The sequence below is a fragment of the Sorex fumeus genome, unplaced genomic scaffold (genome assembly GCF_029834395.1).
Source record: "Sorex fumeus unplaced genomic scaffold, SorFum_2.1 ptg000044l, whole genome shotgun sequence".
Classification (NCBI taxonomy): Eukaryota; Metazoa; Chordata; class Mammalia; order Eulipotyphla; family Soricidae; genus Sorex; species Sorex fumeus.
In genome coordinates, this window is record NW_026606101.1 from 45,291,493 (window position 1) to 45,306,515 (window position 15,023).

Genomic DNA, 15,023 nt, shown 5'->3' on the forward strand with positions numbered 1-15,023 from the left:
ATTTAGATTACATTCAGTCTGTATGTTTCCACATCACTTTTAGCAATGACAGAAGAGTGAACCTTCATAAGTTGATTATCCCATCCTGACACCTTTTAGCAAGATTGCAGCTTATTTCTATTCAAATCATACTTAAAAGTCAAAACCCCACTTCCTTGTTGAATTTTTTGAGATAGTTTTTATTGAAAACAGAATCAGCATAGATAAATTTCTGTTTTTTTTCTTGGTACTTTGCCATAGCAAATTATTTGTAGAAAATTAAAATTTTTCCATTTTATCATTTTTATTTTTTCTAATAAACTATATACACCAGCAGCTTCTCTAACAAATTAAAAATTCTTGCAACTCAACATTTCCATATTCACTTTTACTGTAAGATGAAGCATACCAAATGGAAGGTAACAAAATGGCATTATTTATGAAGAACACAATTTTCACCTCTTCTCTTTTAAAATATACCATGTAAGAAACACGAACATTGGAATCACAAAATCTTCTCAGGCAAGACACCAGGCTGGGAGGAGACCAGATGTCTTCAGATGAGGAGGTGTTAGCTCCAAATCTGTCTCCCGGGGAAGGGAACTAGCCTAATTGGAGATGCTATGATGGCTCTGCACTCTGCTAAGCATTTCATGTTTTTCAGCTTATCTTGTCTCTGGAGAGCTCTCTGGAGTCTAGCTGACTATCTCTGCTAAAGCTCAAGTTAGACCTACTGTGATTTGTTCCTCACAGCGAGGATGTGGCTGAGCCAGGGTGAGATCCAGGCCTCCTTTGTAGCCCGCCTGCATCCTTCTCTGCCATCAACATCCTTCCCCAGAGGGCAGATTCTCCTACACAGCTCACTGCCAGGTCACCCTGACAGCTACATATTGTAAGACTGTTCCATGATTCAGGTTTGAGGCAGCAGCCACCTCTTAGCATTATCACACAGTTAAGACCTAAACTAAGGGGGATGGAATGCTTGCCTTGCATGTAGTCAACCTGAGTTCAATCCCTGGCACCCCATATGGTTCCCTGGAGAGTGATCCCTGGACCAAAAAGATGATGTCAGGAGTAAGCCCTGAGCATAGTTAAGTGTGTACCCCCTAAAAACAAACAAACAAAACCCCCATAAAAACAAACAGAAAGATTCTAAATATTTTTTGAGAAGTATTTTCTTTGGTCTGCAACAATCCATGAACACAAGTCACCCATTATGAGTGTATTTTTTCTTTGAAGAGGCCATATACAGCAGTGCTTAGGGTTACTCCTAGTGGGCCTTGGGGGACCATATGCTGGGGATCAATCCTGTGCTGACTTTGTGCAAGGCAAGCACCTCACCTGCTGTACTATGGTTCTGACCTTAGAAACCTATTTTTGATGATAAAATCTTTTTGTTTCTTCACCTTCAAGAAAAACGAACGTAAGTATTTCATGTACATGCACTTTAAGAAATTCTGCAGATGTTAGAAGGTTTAGATGTGAGCATCTCCCTAATTTTCACTAAATGCTAACTTAATGCTACCAAGCATTATTTGTCCTAAGATTTTTGCTGAGATCTACTTTGGGTGCATGAAATATTAAAAGTATTTTATAATTCCACAGTCCATTCATTAGCAATTTTGTAGTTGCAGATTCTATCCTTGGTACTATAGTTTCTAATTTAAAGTATTTTTTATGATTATCAATAAGAACCTTGAGTTCCTAACAGAGATAAAAGAGAAATGGAAGTATATAACACTAGGGGAATAGTAAAGACTACAATGCTAGACATCTCTGCTAACCTCAAATTACATGGTATGTAAATATAAAAAAATAGCTTTGCTTTTGATTATCAGAATTATATACTATTGTGAGAATTGAGAAAATGAGCACTGTAGCACTGTCTTCCCGTTGTTTATTGATTTGCTCGAGTGGGCCCAGTAACGTCTCCATTGTGAGACTTGTTGTAACTGTGTTTGGCATATCTAATACGTCATGGGTAGCTTGCCAGGCTTTGAGAAAATAAGAAAACAAAAAAATATATTACTGCCAGATGATTAAAATAAAAAAATAAAAATAGCAACTCTGACTCACATTTAATATAATTTGTGTATTAAATAGTTTAAGACGAATTTTTATTAAAATAATGGTTTCTAATATCTAGTTAGGACAAAAATTTCAGGACAAACTGCCATTAAGTTTATTGAATGTATTGATTGTATTTCTTCATATGTACATAAAATGCCTGCCACCAATATCATCTTAGCTGTATTGAAATTAAATAATATTGAGTTTTGCATATGACAAATTGTTATAAATCATAAACTCTAAACCCAGGGCTTATATGCATCACAGGAAACAACACAAAAAGGCTAATTTCTGATGGTGATTCTTATTTCTCACATGCAGAGTCAGGATAACCTTTTACTCAAGAAGGTAAATGTCAAAACAGTATTATACTCTTTAAGATCCCAATATGAAAAAAATGTCAGAGCAAAGTTTCCTAGTATCCTCTGAATATTAGATGAAAAAAATAAATTTTATAATTATTTTATTTATTGATATATAGACTACCTTATTATGTAAAAACACAGCTAAATGTGTCCCTGTAGATTTCTCCCAACACTGAGTGGCATTCAGACCACACTGGTTCTCTCATTTGTGTATTCATTCATTCATTCATTCATCATCCTGTTAATCGTCGATTGCCTCGAGCAGGCCCCAGTAACGTCTCTTTCATCCTAGCCCTGAGATTATATTCAAGGCTTTTTAGGAGAATGAGACCCATCATTGTTACTGGTATTTGGCATATTTGGTGCGCCACGGGGAGTTTGCCAGACTCTGCCCTGTGGGCAGGCTATATTCGATAGCCTGCAAGTTTCTCTAGAGTAGGAATGAGATAATGCGATATCATAAAAAGATGTTCTGATAAGATGTCCAAGCCTACTCGAATTGGAGTCGAGCATCCTCCACCCAGATCCTCCAAATTCCAGTAGGCGGGGGTCACACCCACCACCTGGCCCCCTGGCGCCGTGTAATCCCATCAGCGGCCAAGACTCAGAGAATACAAAATGCAGCTCCCGGACGAGACCAGTGCAGTCAGTCTCCTGCCCCTGCGCCTGGCTGTTCCTCGCCGGGGTCCCTTGGAGGGGAGCGGGTTGAGCTTTCCTCCCCACCCCGACCAGGGCTCCGGCAGCCGAAGACCTCCAGGACCAGCCACCACCATGCTGAGACCACTCTCCGCACACATGAAGGTACTGGCAGAGGGACAAAGCCACGCGGGTTCCGGGGCCGAGATCTCCAAGCCTACTCGAATTGGAGTCGAGCATCCTCCACCCAGATCCTCCAAATTCCAGTAGGCGGGGGTCACACCCACCACCTGGCCCCCTGGCGCCGTGTAATCCCATCAGCGGCCAAGACTCAGAGACTACAAAATGCAGCTCCCGGAACCGCGCTGAATTCACATTGAATTCACTTCCAACTTCTAGTAGAATGTTTCATAACTTTTTAAAAATGGTATATTTTTATTCTATAGCTCATTTTGTGATACCAGTCAATCCTGGTTTCTAATTGCCCAGAAGGAAGCACATATCTAAATGGAAAATTGGGAAACAGGACAATTTCTTAACTAGACATTAAAGTGAAATTCTCAAGTCATAATGAATCTCCCACTGCTTCAGTGATTCTATTTGTCACTGGGAATGATGTGATTTTTGATTCCTCCAAAAAGGTAGTCAAGTTGTAGTCAAGATTTTGGTGCCTCTGTACAATAACCAGAGTGTGGAAAAAACCCGAGTGCCCGAGAACAGATGACCGGCTAAAGAAACCCTGGTATATCTACAGAATGGAATCTTTGCAGCTGTTAGAAAAGATGAAGTCATGAAATTTGCATATAGGTGGATCAACATGGAAAGTATCATGTTAAGTGAAATGAGTCAGAAAGAGAGGGACCGACATAGAAAACTTGCACTCATTTGTGGAATATCAAGTAACAGAATGGGAGACTAACATACAAGATTATTAACAATAAGTACTTGGAGGATTACTCCACAGCTTAGAAGCTGGACTCACATACTGGGGGAAAATGCGTGCTTGCTGTATATGCCACTTCACTCTTTAACCGATGATAGCTATGGCCTGAGTGGTGACTTCTTCCATCGCTTCCCTGGTTCTAAGGTGGCCATTTCCACCTGACAGGTCCCTTGCCAGTGCTGCTATTACATGTGAAGATTCAGTTCTGAGCGTTCTCAAATCTTCCTGGGTGTCCAGTTGGTAGTTCTCATCTTGTAGTAGTTCTAACACCCTCAGAAAACCTTGGGGCTGGAGAGATAGTATGGTGGGTAGGACATTTGCCTTTCACACAGCCAACTAGGACTTGATTCCTGGCACCCCATATGGTCTCTCAAGCCTGCCAGGCCTGAATGCATAGGTAGGAATAAATTCTAGCCAGGTCTAACTCCAAAACACAAACAAAATAATATCCGTGGCATTTCTAACCCTGAGACGGAAGACACTGCTGTGTAAGATCAATTGTGATTCTTAAACTGTAACCTCGATACCAGAAAACAGGCCTAAACCCTCAGCTTCTCTTCATCCTCCTGAATATCCAGATTCAAGACTGAGAAGTTGGAGTCAACCTACGCTTATACTTTTATTTAAAAACCCGATTCCATTGATCAAAGTCACTCACTGGTTTCAAAGAATTCCTTACATCTTTTTTTTCCTAGTTAGAAAATCAGCTGAGGAATGGAAATACCAGGTACCCCAAATTTCTAAACTGTGGAATACAAGTTCTTTGTATTGAAGATACAATTGAAGATACAAGTTCCTTCCAGGGATCTTGTTATATTCCTTTAGTTTTTAAAACATTCTTAGGTCATGCCCTATATGTGCAACTGCATTACTTTGGTTTAGAGTATGCGGAATCACTGGTATTTGAGGCATGGGGGAATGAGACATGGTCTATTTCTGAGAGGAATCAGAAGACATCCTTGAAGTCTTTTCCAAGCATACACACGTAGTCATGATGGTGCAGCATATAGGAGCTTAGCTTTCTGGAATTTCATGGTATTGAAGGTTGATTATTTATAATGTTGATGGATTGTTGACCTTATACTATTGGTAGCTCCTTGGGAGAAACTATGTACAAAATTTGGTTTCTTTATTACTTTGGTCTTTTTCTACATTTTCCATGATTGAAAAGTTTTCCAAAGTAATGAAACAAAAATAATCCTAGTAGAAAAATACGTGGTCAAGGTCCCCAAAAGTATTTTTTCAACAGATTATGATCCACTGTGAAGCTCTATTATGAATCATTGATCAGCTTGTATTCTTGCTCTTGTAAGTAAAATATATATATATATATATATATTACATATGTACCAAGCTAAAAAATTAAGTCAAAAGAGATAATTTCATCACCATACCAAACTGCAGACTTTTAAATATGGTAACATTTACCTTTGCTCATTATCATAAAGCAAGAGATCGAATGCCTCTTTTTTAAGAGACAGAAAGAGTATATACTTCTATTATTATCAAATTATTGAATTTGAGTCAACAAATTTATACTTATGTAATAAAGTAGAGTCACATGGTATCTATTGTCATTTTAGAGGTGGAATAATAACTAGAAAATTGAATTTGTGTCCTTTATGAATGTTCCAGACAAATTTTGTTTGTTAATTTATGAAAAAGAATGTGGTTTTGGAGCTTGTTATTTGATAAATGTTATGAGGGTTTGTTGCCCAATTACCAAATGCTCTAGTCACGTTAATATAATTTAGGAATAGTAGATTACAAATACTAGACCAAATTTACAAGCTACAAGCCAAAAAGGTCTGAAATGAAGTTACCCTATCTGCCTGACTTCCCTGAAATAGTTCCAAGAGAAAAGCCAAAGCCTTGGGAATTACTCGTCTAAATTCTGGAGCAGACTCTGGTATCTCTACTTAACTGGAAGGCTTTCAGCGGTCATGGTAATGTGTGAGTTGATTCCTTTCTAAAGCATCCCAGTTCCTTGAATGAAAATGAAGTGTCTCTTATAGAAAGGCGTCAGGCAGGTATGGAGACAGCCAGGGGTTGAGAGCGCCAGCCAGTGAGAGGCAGGTGTAGGAAAGGTGATTCTCCGTTAATGCAACTCTTGCAGCCTCTACAGTCGGTGGCCAAGAAACTATTGGGAAACAATGGTGCCAACCCAAGGACGGAGTTAGAAGACGGGAGTTTCCAACTCAAATCTCAGTTCTGTCATTTATTAATTATTCTCTTGAAGCCTCTTTTACCTTCTAAGGAGACAGGATAGAAAGACTGAATTGTGAGAATTCAGACTATCTATGAAAGCATCTTCACAATGCCTGACATGTTGTAGGTACTCGATAATGTTAACTATGAGCTACTACTGTTTTCCCTGTGTAAATGCTAATTTTTATTTTAAAATGTGAATGCTTCAAGATGTTAAAATGATCAGTTTCTAATTGAAAGTTCAGAAACTCCAATTGTATATATATTTCAATACATCCTATTCTATGTGAAGATGTCATCCTGAGATGATGTCTATAGGGTACTTTAAATGAATAGGACCACATTGGAATGTCTTAATATTATAATCACTTCACAATTTTCAATCACCACAAGTCGTAACTAATGCTTTCAACTGTTACACAGATGCTATATCAGTTCCTTTTGTTTTTCTGTCAAACCTTCGGCTACCGATTTCAAAATACAGTACAGATTGATTTCAAAGGTAAAGCACTGTTACCAGATATCAACGGAGTAGAAATTTGCTTCTGAAGCAACCATTTAAATGTTCATTTAAAAACAACCCTTTCCCATGGCTCATACTGATAGACTATTAATGCAAGAAGCTGGGCTGGAAAAACAGTGACTGTAGTCCATTCCAACTGACTAGGACTCAGGTGCTTTCATTTATTTTATTTTATTTTAATTTTTTTTGCTTTTTTGGTTACACCTGGCGATGCACAGGGGTTACTCCTGGCTCATGCACTTAGGAATTACTCCTGGCGGTGCTCGGGGACCATATGGGATGCTGGGAATCGAACCCAGGTGGGCTGCATGCAAGGCAAACGCACTACCTGCTGTGCTATCATTCCAGCCCTTAGGTGCTTTTAAAGTCTGAAACTGTGTGTAGATTCATAGTACACTCTATATTACACATTTGCTTTTTTGAAGAAAAGGAGTTTCTCCATAAGTGAAGAAATGAGAAGACAGGAAATAGTTTTTCTTTTTATTTATTTATTTATTTATTTTTGCATTTTCTTATGTATTATTCCATGTGCCTATCTATTAATTTAAGTTTCAAAGAATTTCCCTACTCCAATTGTGTGCGAGAACATAGCTTTAGATACATTTATTTCATGAGATGTTAAGTGGAGTCTGTGTTGGTAGAATATGGGAAATTGAGAATCTCAGGGCTTGCTACCCAGAAATGAGAGCTTTTGTCCTTAGGTAACCTGAGGCAAACAGCTAAGTGTTTTCTTAGTTTAAGAGTAAAAATGATACTAAGAACTGCCTCACTGGCTTTGCAGGGGGATTCTGATTATCCAACAGAAAATATGTAAAAGTGAGAACTCAACATAGTCTAATGATTCTATAAATCAGCAAAACCCTATTACATGAGTAAATTATTTTCCAAATAAACTAGGGAGTCTATAGTATATGAAAGAACTATTTATTATTTTGAAAGAGTAATTTGATCATACTACACTATAATGAAATGAAAAAGGTTAATGAACTTCCCCTAACAATAGATATTCAAGGCAAGCCTGAATCTTGTCCATTCAAATAGCAGCTGCAAAATTCTGAGGTACCATAAGATTGCTAATGTATTCATAGACTGTTTTATGTGCTCCAGGACTGATAAATATATAGCCGTATTAGGAAACCTATTCAACAAAGTTATATAAGCATAATAAAAATGGTGACCTTCAACTTTCAAAGTCTAAGAAAGGATTAAACAGAGAAGGCCTTAAGTAACTGGCTGCAATATTTCAGTAGTTATAAATTATGCATATTTACTAATTGGTTCACAGATTTGATAAATCATACACATGTATAATGTTCATATTGTTATTTTTTTAAAAAAAGGGACAGTTTGATAGGTAATTTAGTTCATGAGCTGCTGGGTCATTTCCATATTTTGTTTAAACTAACTCTTTAATGCTTGTAACCTGTGTCCAAAGTCACTGTAATCAGTCTGAAGAGCAATTTTATACTATCAATTTTAACTTGTCAACTGTTTTTCCAACCCACTAAAACTGGATTCTTTATTATTCCCTATAGTCTTTCAACTCTCAGATATAAATCAAGAGCTTAAATTAACATTTAAAAGAGATTTGGTCTGAACTCATTTCAACCTGCTAAATAAAGCACTAAAGTCCTTTAGGATCAAAGATACAAGTAACTATATGTTACTACATGTGATATTTCATTACACAGATTGAAGTTGATGCCAATTCCAGCCAGGTACTATGTTTACAAAAAAACTGAACTTTATCTTAATTCTTCCTACATCAATATCTGCCAAATCTTATTAAACCTTGAAAAGTTTCTAGACTATAAGTATTTTAGATTTTCAACTTGAGCTAATCCTATAAAAATGAAATTGAGGGGCCAAAAAGAAAGTACAATGGTTAAGGAGCTTGTTTTGCACACAGTCAACCAGGGTTTCATCCCCTGTACCACATATGGTTCCTGAAGTGCTTCCAGGAGTGATCCCTGACCTCAGAGCCAGAGCCAGGAGTAAGGCCTGAGCACCACTGTGTGTGCTTCCCTCCACCACTGTCCTTCCCCCCACAAAGAAAAACCGCTGAATTGAAGGGAGCTGAAAATAAGTTAAATCTATCATAACCATTACCATTACTTTCCTCTCTTCCATACATCAACAATCCCTTATTTTTTTTCATTACTATGTCAGTTGGAAGAATGGAGCATCAGGCAAACTGGTGCTAGGTCATTTAATCGGTCCCTTTCAGAAAGATATCCAATCAAAGTAGGTAATGGGTTGCCTGGGGCTGGGAGATAGGACAAAAGGAAAACCCCAACTAGGCAATGCCATATTTGCCCGCTCACCTATGCCCAGACATATGGCAAAAGAGCAGAGGTTCTAATCCATGTGCAAGTGGCAATGGCGGGAGACAAAGGAAAACCAAGGAGACAGGGAGTGTCTGGGATACAGACCTAGAGAGGCCCAGAGACAGATTACTGAGCAGCAAGACCCAGCAAGAAGACACAGGTTAGAGGGTTCCAGTTGTAGATTTCAGACTACGATATATGCTGGACAGAGAACAGGGACAAGACCAGACTCATCTGTTCACTTCCAGTAAAAGGTATAGGGATAAGGGATAAGGGATAAGACCAAGACATCATAATCTGGATCATGCATCATGGGACAGGGTGAGTGATGCTGCACATGGGTAAAAGGAGAGGCCTAGACATTGGGGAAGGATCTGGATCTATCAACTTAAACTGTACAATAAACTCTAACTTCTAGCATCTGACTTTTGTACATAAACTCTTCACACAAATCTCAAGAACCCATGAGTCCAGGAATAAACCCACTTCTGCACTAACAGAGTTACTTACAGTAGTTCAGGTACAGGGAAACAAGATATTCTAAATATTCCCATGAAACTTTATATTTAGAAGAAAAAAATTAGAAGTAAAGAGAATCACATGAAAAATTCTAAAGATTCCAATTAATGACCCATAGTCAGTATATATTCAACCCATCTCTGGAAATTAGATAAAAAGCCTCAGTAAGGAAAAGTGTTCTGAGTAATAGTCCTCAGGTTCTAATAGTCTTCTTCCTCAAAAATTAAGTACAGTACATTGCACTTAGTAATGGAGAATGAGGAGCTAATACCTTTTAGAAAGATGTGTCAGTAAAAGATATTTGCCCTTTAGTTAATCTTGATGAAATAAAAAATTCAATTAATTAGAACACTAAAATGCCCCTGAGTGTTCTGTTTAATTAAAATCTTGTGGTATTTTACTTAAAAATACAAAGAATTATTTTTAATTTCTTACATTTAAGCACAACTTTCTCCCAAATGCCATGATCAAGGTCACAGAAGAATCAATTATATTGAAGGCTTGCTTCCTGCTTTTATACTAAAGGCTTGCTTCCTACTTTAGTCCAATGTAAATTTTAGTTACTTTTAAATATAGCTAACATATATTATATATATAAAATCTCCCTATATCTAAATTTTATTTAAATTTTGGCTAATTTATTCAACAGTCTCATTTTCTAGTCTTTTCTAACTTACAACAGATTTATTGAATTTATTGCAAATGTGTCTTAAGAGATTTTTAATAATTTCAGTGAAAAAAAAACCACCAATGTAGTCTGTTATAGAACTATCTATAGCAAAGTCACCCAAATTTAGAAATTCCAGAAATATTTCTGCTGCCTGACCTTTATTTAAAACAGGCTAAGAGATGTTCTAATCTTTGAAAAGTGAAAATAAAGTTGTTCTCATTTCCCCTTATGTATACATAGTAATTTTCTTAGAGATTTAACTGGAAATAGGTATTTCTTGAATATGGATATCTTATTATCTTAGTGGTTTTAGCAAAGCAATGAAACAAATTATGTTACGGTAAACAAAAAAAGTGAGTTTTTTTTTAAGGGCTGGAGCGATAGCATAGCGGGTAGGGCGTTCGCCTTACAAGCGGCCAACATGGCCGACCCGAGTTCGATTCCTCCGCCCCTCTCGGAGAGCCCGGCAAGCTACCGAGAGTATTCGATATGCCAGACACAGTAACAACAAAGTCTCCAATGGAGACGTTACTGGGCCCGCTCGAGCAAATCGACGATCAACGGGAGGGCCTTTACCTTTTACCTTTACCTTTTTTTTAAGGATTTAACTGGAATCCCTCTAGTAGTGAATCTATCAACTATTTAGATCTCTTTTACTTAGTAGTATAGAACTTTACTTATTAGTTTTTGGTTTAAATTATATTAATATTTAGTGAGTTCATTTTTATATCATTCAAGCTGTATCAGTAATTTTAATTCTTCACTTATTTTGAACGTTGGAATCTTTAATAATATGGTTTTACTCTACATGGTATTTGTGACTTTAAAGGTAAGGAGAAGGAGTGTTTGCAAATCAGAAGTAAGGACTAACAAAACATAAATGGACTGGACCTTTTCTTGATTACCATGAGTTTCAGGAAATTAATGTCTTAACTTCTTAAGTGCAAACAGGCTCTTAAAATGTCAGTATTCTTACAAGGTGTCAAACTTCCAACTGTAAGAGATGTGACGTCATGGATTGCTGAGGGAAGGTGTTCGTGGTGCTTATGATATGGTAGCAAAGAGGCTCGTAGGATCCCTTTCATATTTTTCTGCAGTGCCTATTCATTAGTCCTTTTGTGCCTCTCACTACCCAGTGAAGGATGTAGGGATGCAAATGTCTGCATCTCTGTGGAGACTGTTTTCTTCATCCAGAATGCCTGCCTTTTCATCTTGCTTGTTAATTTCACGTATTCTTCCAGTTTCAGCTCAGTCATCACTTTTTTTTCCTTCTTGAAGCTTAAACTATGATTTTCTTTAAATTAGACTTTGAATCTCATTATGTTTCATGTTGCCACAGTTAGTCTTGTGGATACAGAGGTGTTTGAGTAATGGTTTATTGAATGAATATATGACTGGAGGCAGGGACGAATGGTCAGGAGATGAGTCCTGCCCACTTAAGTCTTTCTGAGGTTTCTAGTATGCCCGGGTTACAGAAGTGTGACTTCAGGTTCTTCTCAATCTTCACCAATATCCCAGGCAGCAACTAAGAATGTATCCTGGCTAAGATCTAGGGATCCTTTACCAGTGATACTTAAAACTATTCTGTTCTCCAGAAGCTTCCTCAAGAAAGAAATACAAGGGTGGGATAGGGAGATGGGGGTGGGAGGGATACTGGGATCCGTGGTGATGGAGAGTGGGCACTGGTGGAGGGGTGGGTATTGATCATTGTATAATCGAAACCCAAGCACAAAAATTTGTAAGTCTACAACTGTACCTCATGGTGTTTCACTAATTAAAAAAAAAAAGAAATACAAATGGCTAAAAGGCACATGAAAAAATGCTCCACATCGCTAATCATCAGGGAGATGCAAATCAAAACAACAGTGAGATATCACACCACAGAGACTGGCACACATTCAAAAGAATAAAGCAACCAGTGCTGGTGTGGATGTGGGGGAAAGGGACGCTCTTTCTCTGTTGGTGGGAATGATGACTGGTCAAGCCTTTTTGGAAAACAATATGGACAGCCCTTCAAAAACTAGAAATTAAGATTCCATATGACCCCGAAATACCACGTCTGGGAATATATCCCAAGGGTGAAAAAAAAGAACAGTAAAAATGACATCTGTACCTATATATTCATTGCAGCATTGTTCACAATAGCCAAAATCTGGAAACAGCCCAAGTGCCCGAGAACAGACGGCTGGTTAAAGAAACTTTTATACATCTACACAATGGAATACTATGCAGCTGTTAGGAGAGATGAAGTCATGAAATTTGCTTATAAGTGGATAGGCATGGAGAGTATCATGTTACGTGAAATGAGTCAGAAAGAGAGGGACAGATATAGAAGGACTGCACTCAGTTGTGGAGTATAAAATAACATGACACAAGATCAACACCCAAGGAGATCAGATAAAAGGGTCAGGAAGTTTGCTCCATAGTTGAAAGCCTGCCTCATGAACGGGAATCATGAGGACAGCTGGAATAGAGAAGAGATCACTAAGAAAATGATGGTTGGAGGAATCGATTGGAATGGGAGATGTGTGCCGAAAGCAGATAAAGGACCAAACATGATAACCTCTCAGTATCTGCATTGCAAACCATAATGCCCAAAAGTAGAGAGAGAGAGAGTATGGGGAATATTGTCTGCCATGGAACAGGGGGAGGGTGGGAAAGGGGAGTTTCCTGGGGATATTGGTGATGGGGAATGTGCACTGGTGGAGGGATGGGTGTTTGATCATTGTGTGATTGTAACTCAAACATGAAAGCTTGTAACTATATCTCATGGTGAATCAATAAAATTAAAAAAAAAACATGCGTTCTCATTTTAGAAATCAAAATAAAGGTTAACATAACATAGTTTTTCCAGGATCTCTTCAATTTTCTGTAAAGTTGTTTGCAGGGATGATAGAAACTATTGACTTTTTTATTTTAGACTAAAATAAAGTAGCAATCGGGAAGAACTAAAGAGGAAAAATGATTGGCTAGAAAACCTGTCCATAATTAAAAAATGGTGGCAATTTCGTCCTTTCCTCAATCTTTCCACTCTTCCCACTCTTTGGGGATATATAAAGTTATATCCCCAAACCTTCAGTGACATCTGTTAGGGACACAAATACCTTCTGTGTCTTCTTGTAATTGAGGAACGAAGCCAAGTTCCACATTTATATTGACAAGGTGTTGAAGGAGAGACATTGTTTTCCTCAGTTCAATAAATTAAAGACTACTCTTCCTGTCACAGGGTAGGTACTCAAATATTTGTTGAGTACATTTAGAAAAACATCCACAAACAACCCTGATGAAGCAGATGTTGGAACTCAGAGCCAGAAAATGCAGCATCCTTCAAGTTTTCAGAAATCTTGCTAAGTGGTGCTAGGATAGAGAAGTATTGATTTCATAGCACAGGAGTGCTTTGAGTCAATCTTATCTTCATCCTAAGACACAGGGAGACCCAGATAGCATAGAGGTCAATTTAAAAAAAAATTAAAAAGAAAGTATACCCTTAATCAAAGATGCATTAAGGAAAGACTAGTACAGTCATGTTCAGTGATACTGAAACCAAGACAAATTAACTTAGTTCTGAGAGATAAGCAGAAAAGTCATTTAAAATTTGAAGATTATTGGGAAAGGTTAAAACAGCAGCTATTTCTGATGTGGAAATACAGTGATGATGTGTTCTGCCTAGGGAAAGGAGGTAGAGAGTATTTTTCTGGCTTCTTGGTTAAACAATGTCCTGAGCACTATGAGAAAAAGGCACAAGGAAAGTATTTGAGAGTCACCTCTGCAGACGATGGCACTGTGAACTGAATGCACTCGACTGTAAGGACTCCCAGAATAAAATAATTCTTTAGTTGAAGTATAACAAGAAATACAGAATTTCTACTCCTAAAGGAACTACTCATAACTGTAAACTAATTTGAAAACTGTCACAGTTCAGAGAAGGGATAAACATCCGCACATCTAGCAAAACCAAACCAAAACCAAACCAAAAACCGAACACGACACAAGGTGAAAAACACCCCACAGTCACCCAAATGGTACTTAGCATGTCAGAACTTCTAACGGAATTTACACAAACGCTTCTTTAAAGTGGATACAATTATACTCTCATTTTTTAGAAGAGCTCTTTCAAGCACAGAGAGAGTAATTTCCCCAAAGACAATCATCTAAAATCTCTCTGCTACTGTTCTGTATACTGTGCATATTTCTCAACTATATGTAGATCACACAACTCTTGGCATTGCATCCTTCTATTGTGATCATTTTACAGACAAAAGAAATTGAAACAGAGAAGGCTTAAGTGGGAAGAGCTCACAAGCATCAGAACTGGGGCAGGAGCCTGGATTCTCCCAAGGTCTGTCCTTTTAACTATTGTGCTCTATTTTAACTATTGTGCTCTGTTCTCTCATTAGAGCGTTGTGGAGAAGCTCTGTATAATATTGGGGTCCACATTCTTACCACATGTTATACCATCCCTAATTTCTACTTGGGTTGGAGTGATAGCACAGCGGGTAGGGCGTTTGCCTTGAGCGCGGCCGACCTGGCCGACCCAGCTGACCCAGGTTCGATTCCTCCGCTCCTGTTAGAGAGCCTGGCAAGCTACTGAGAGTATTTCGCCTGCACGGCAAAGCCTGGCAAGCTTCCCGTGACGTATTCGATATGCCAAACACAGTGACAAGTGTCACAATGGAGATATTACTGGGCCTAGTTGAGCAAATTGATGAACAACGGGAGGACAGTTATAGTGACAGTGACAATTTCTACTTAGTGATACTTCAGAATTTCCCTTGCAGTCTAT

The 15,023-nt window shown here is 38.1% G+C and overlaps 1 protein-coding gene across 6 annotated transcripts in view; it reads right to left on the reverse strand.

The window, feature by feature from the left end:
* Positions 1-15,023, reverse strand: part of PEX5L (peroxisomal biogenesis factor 5 like) — a 260,007-nt gene that overhangs the window by 119,186 nt on the left and 125,798 nt on the right. The window lies entirely within an intron of this gene.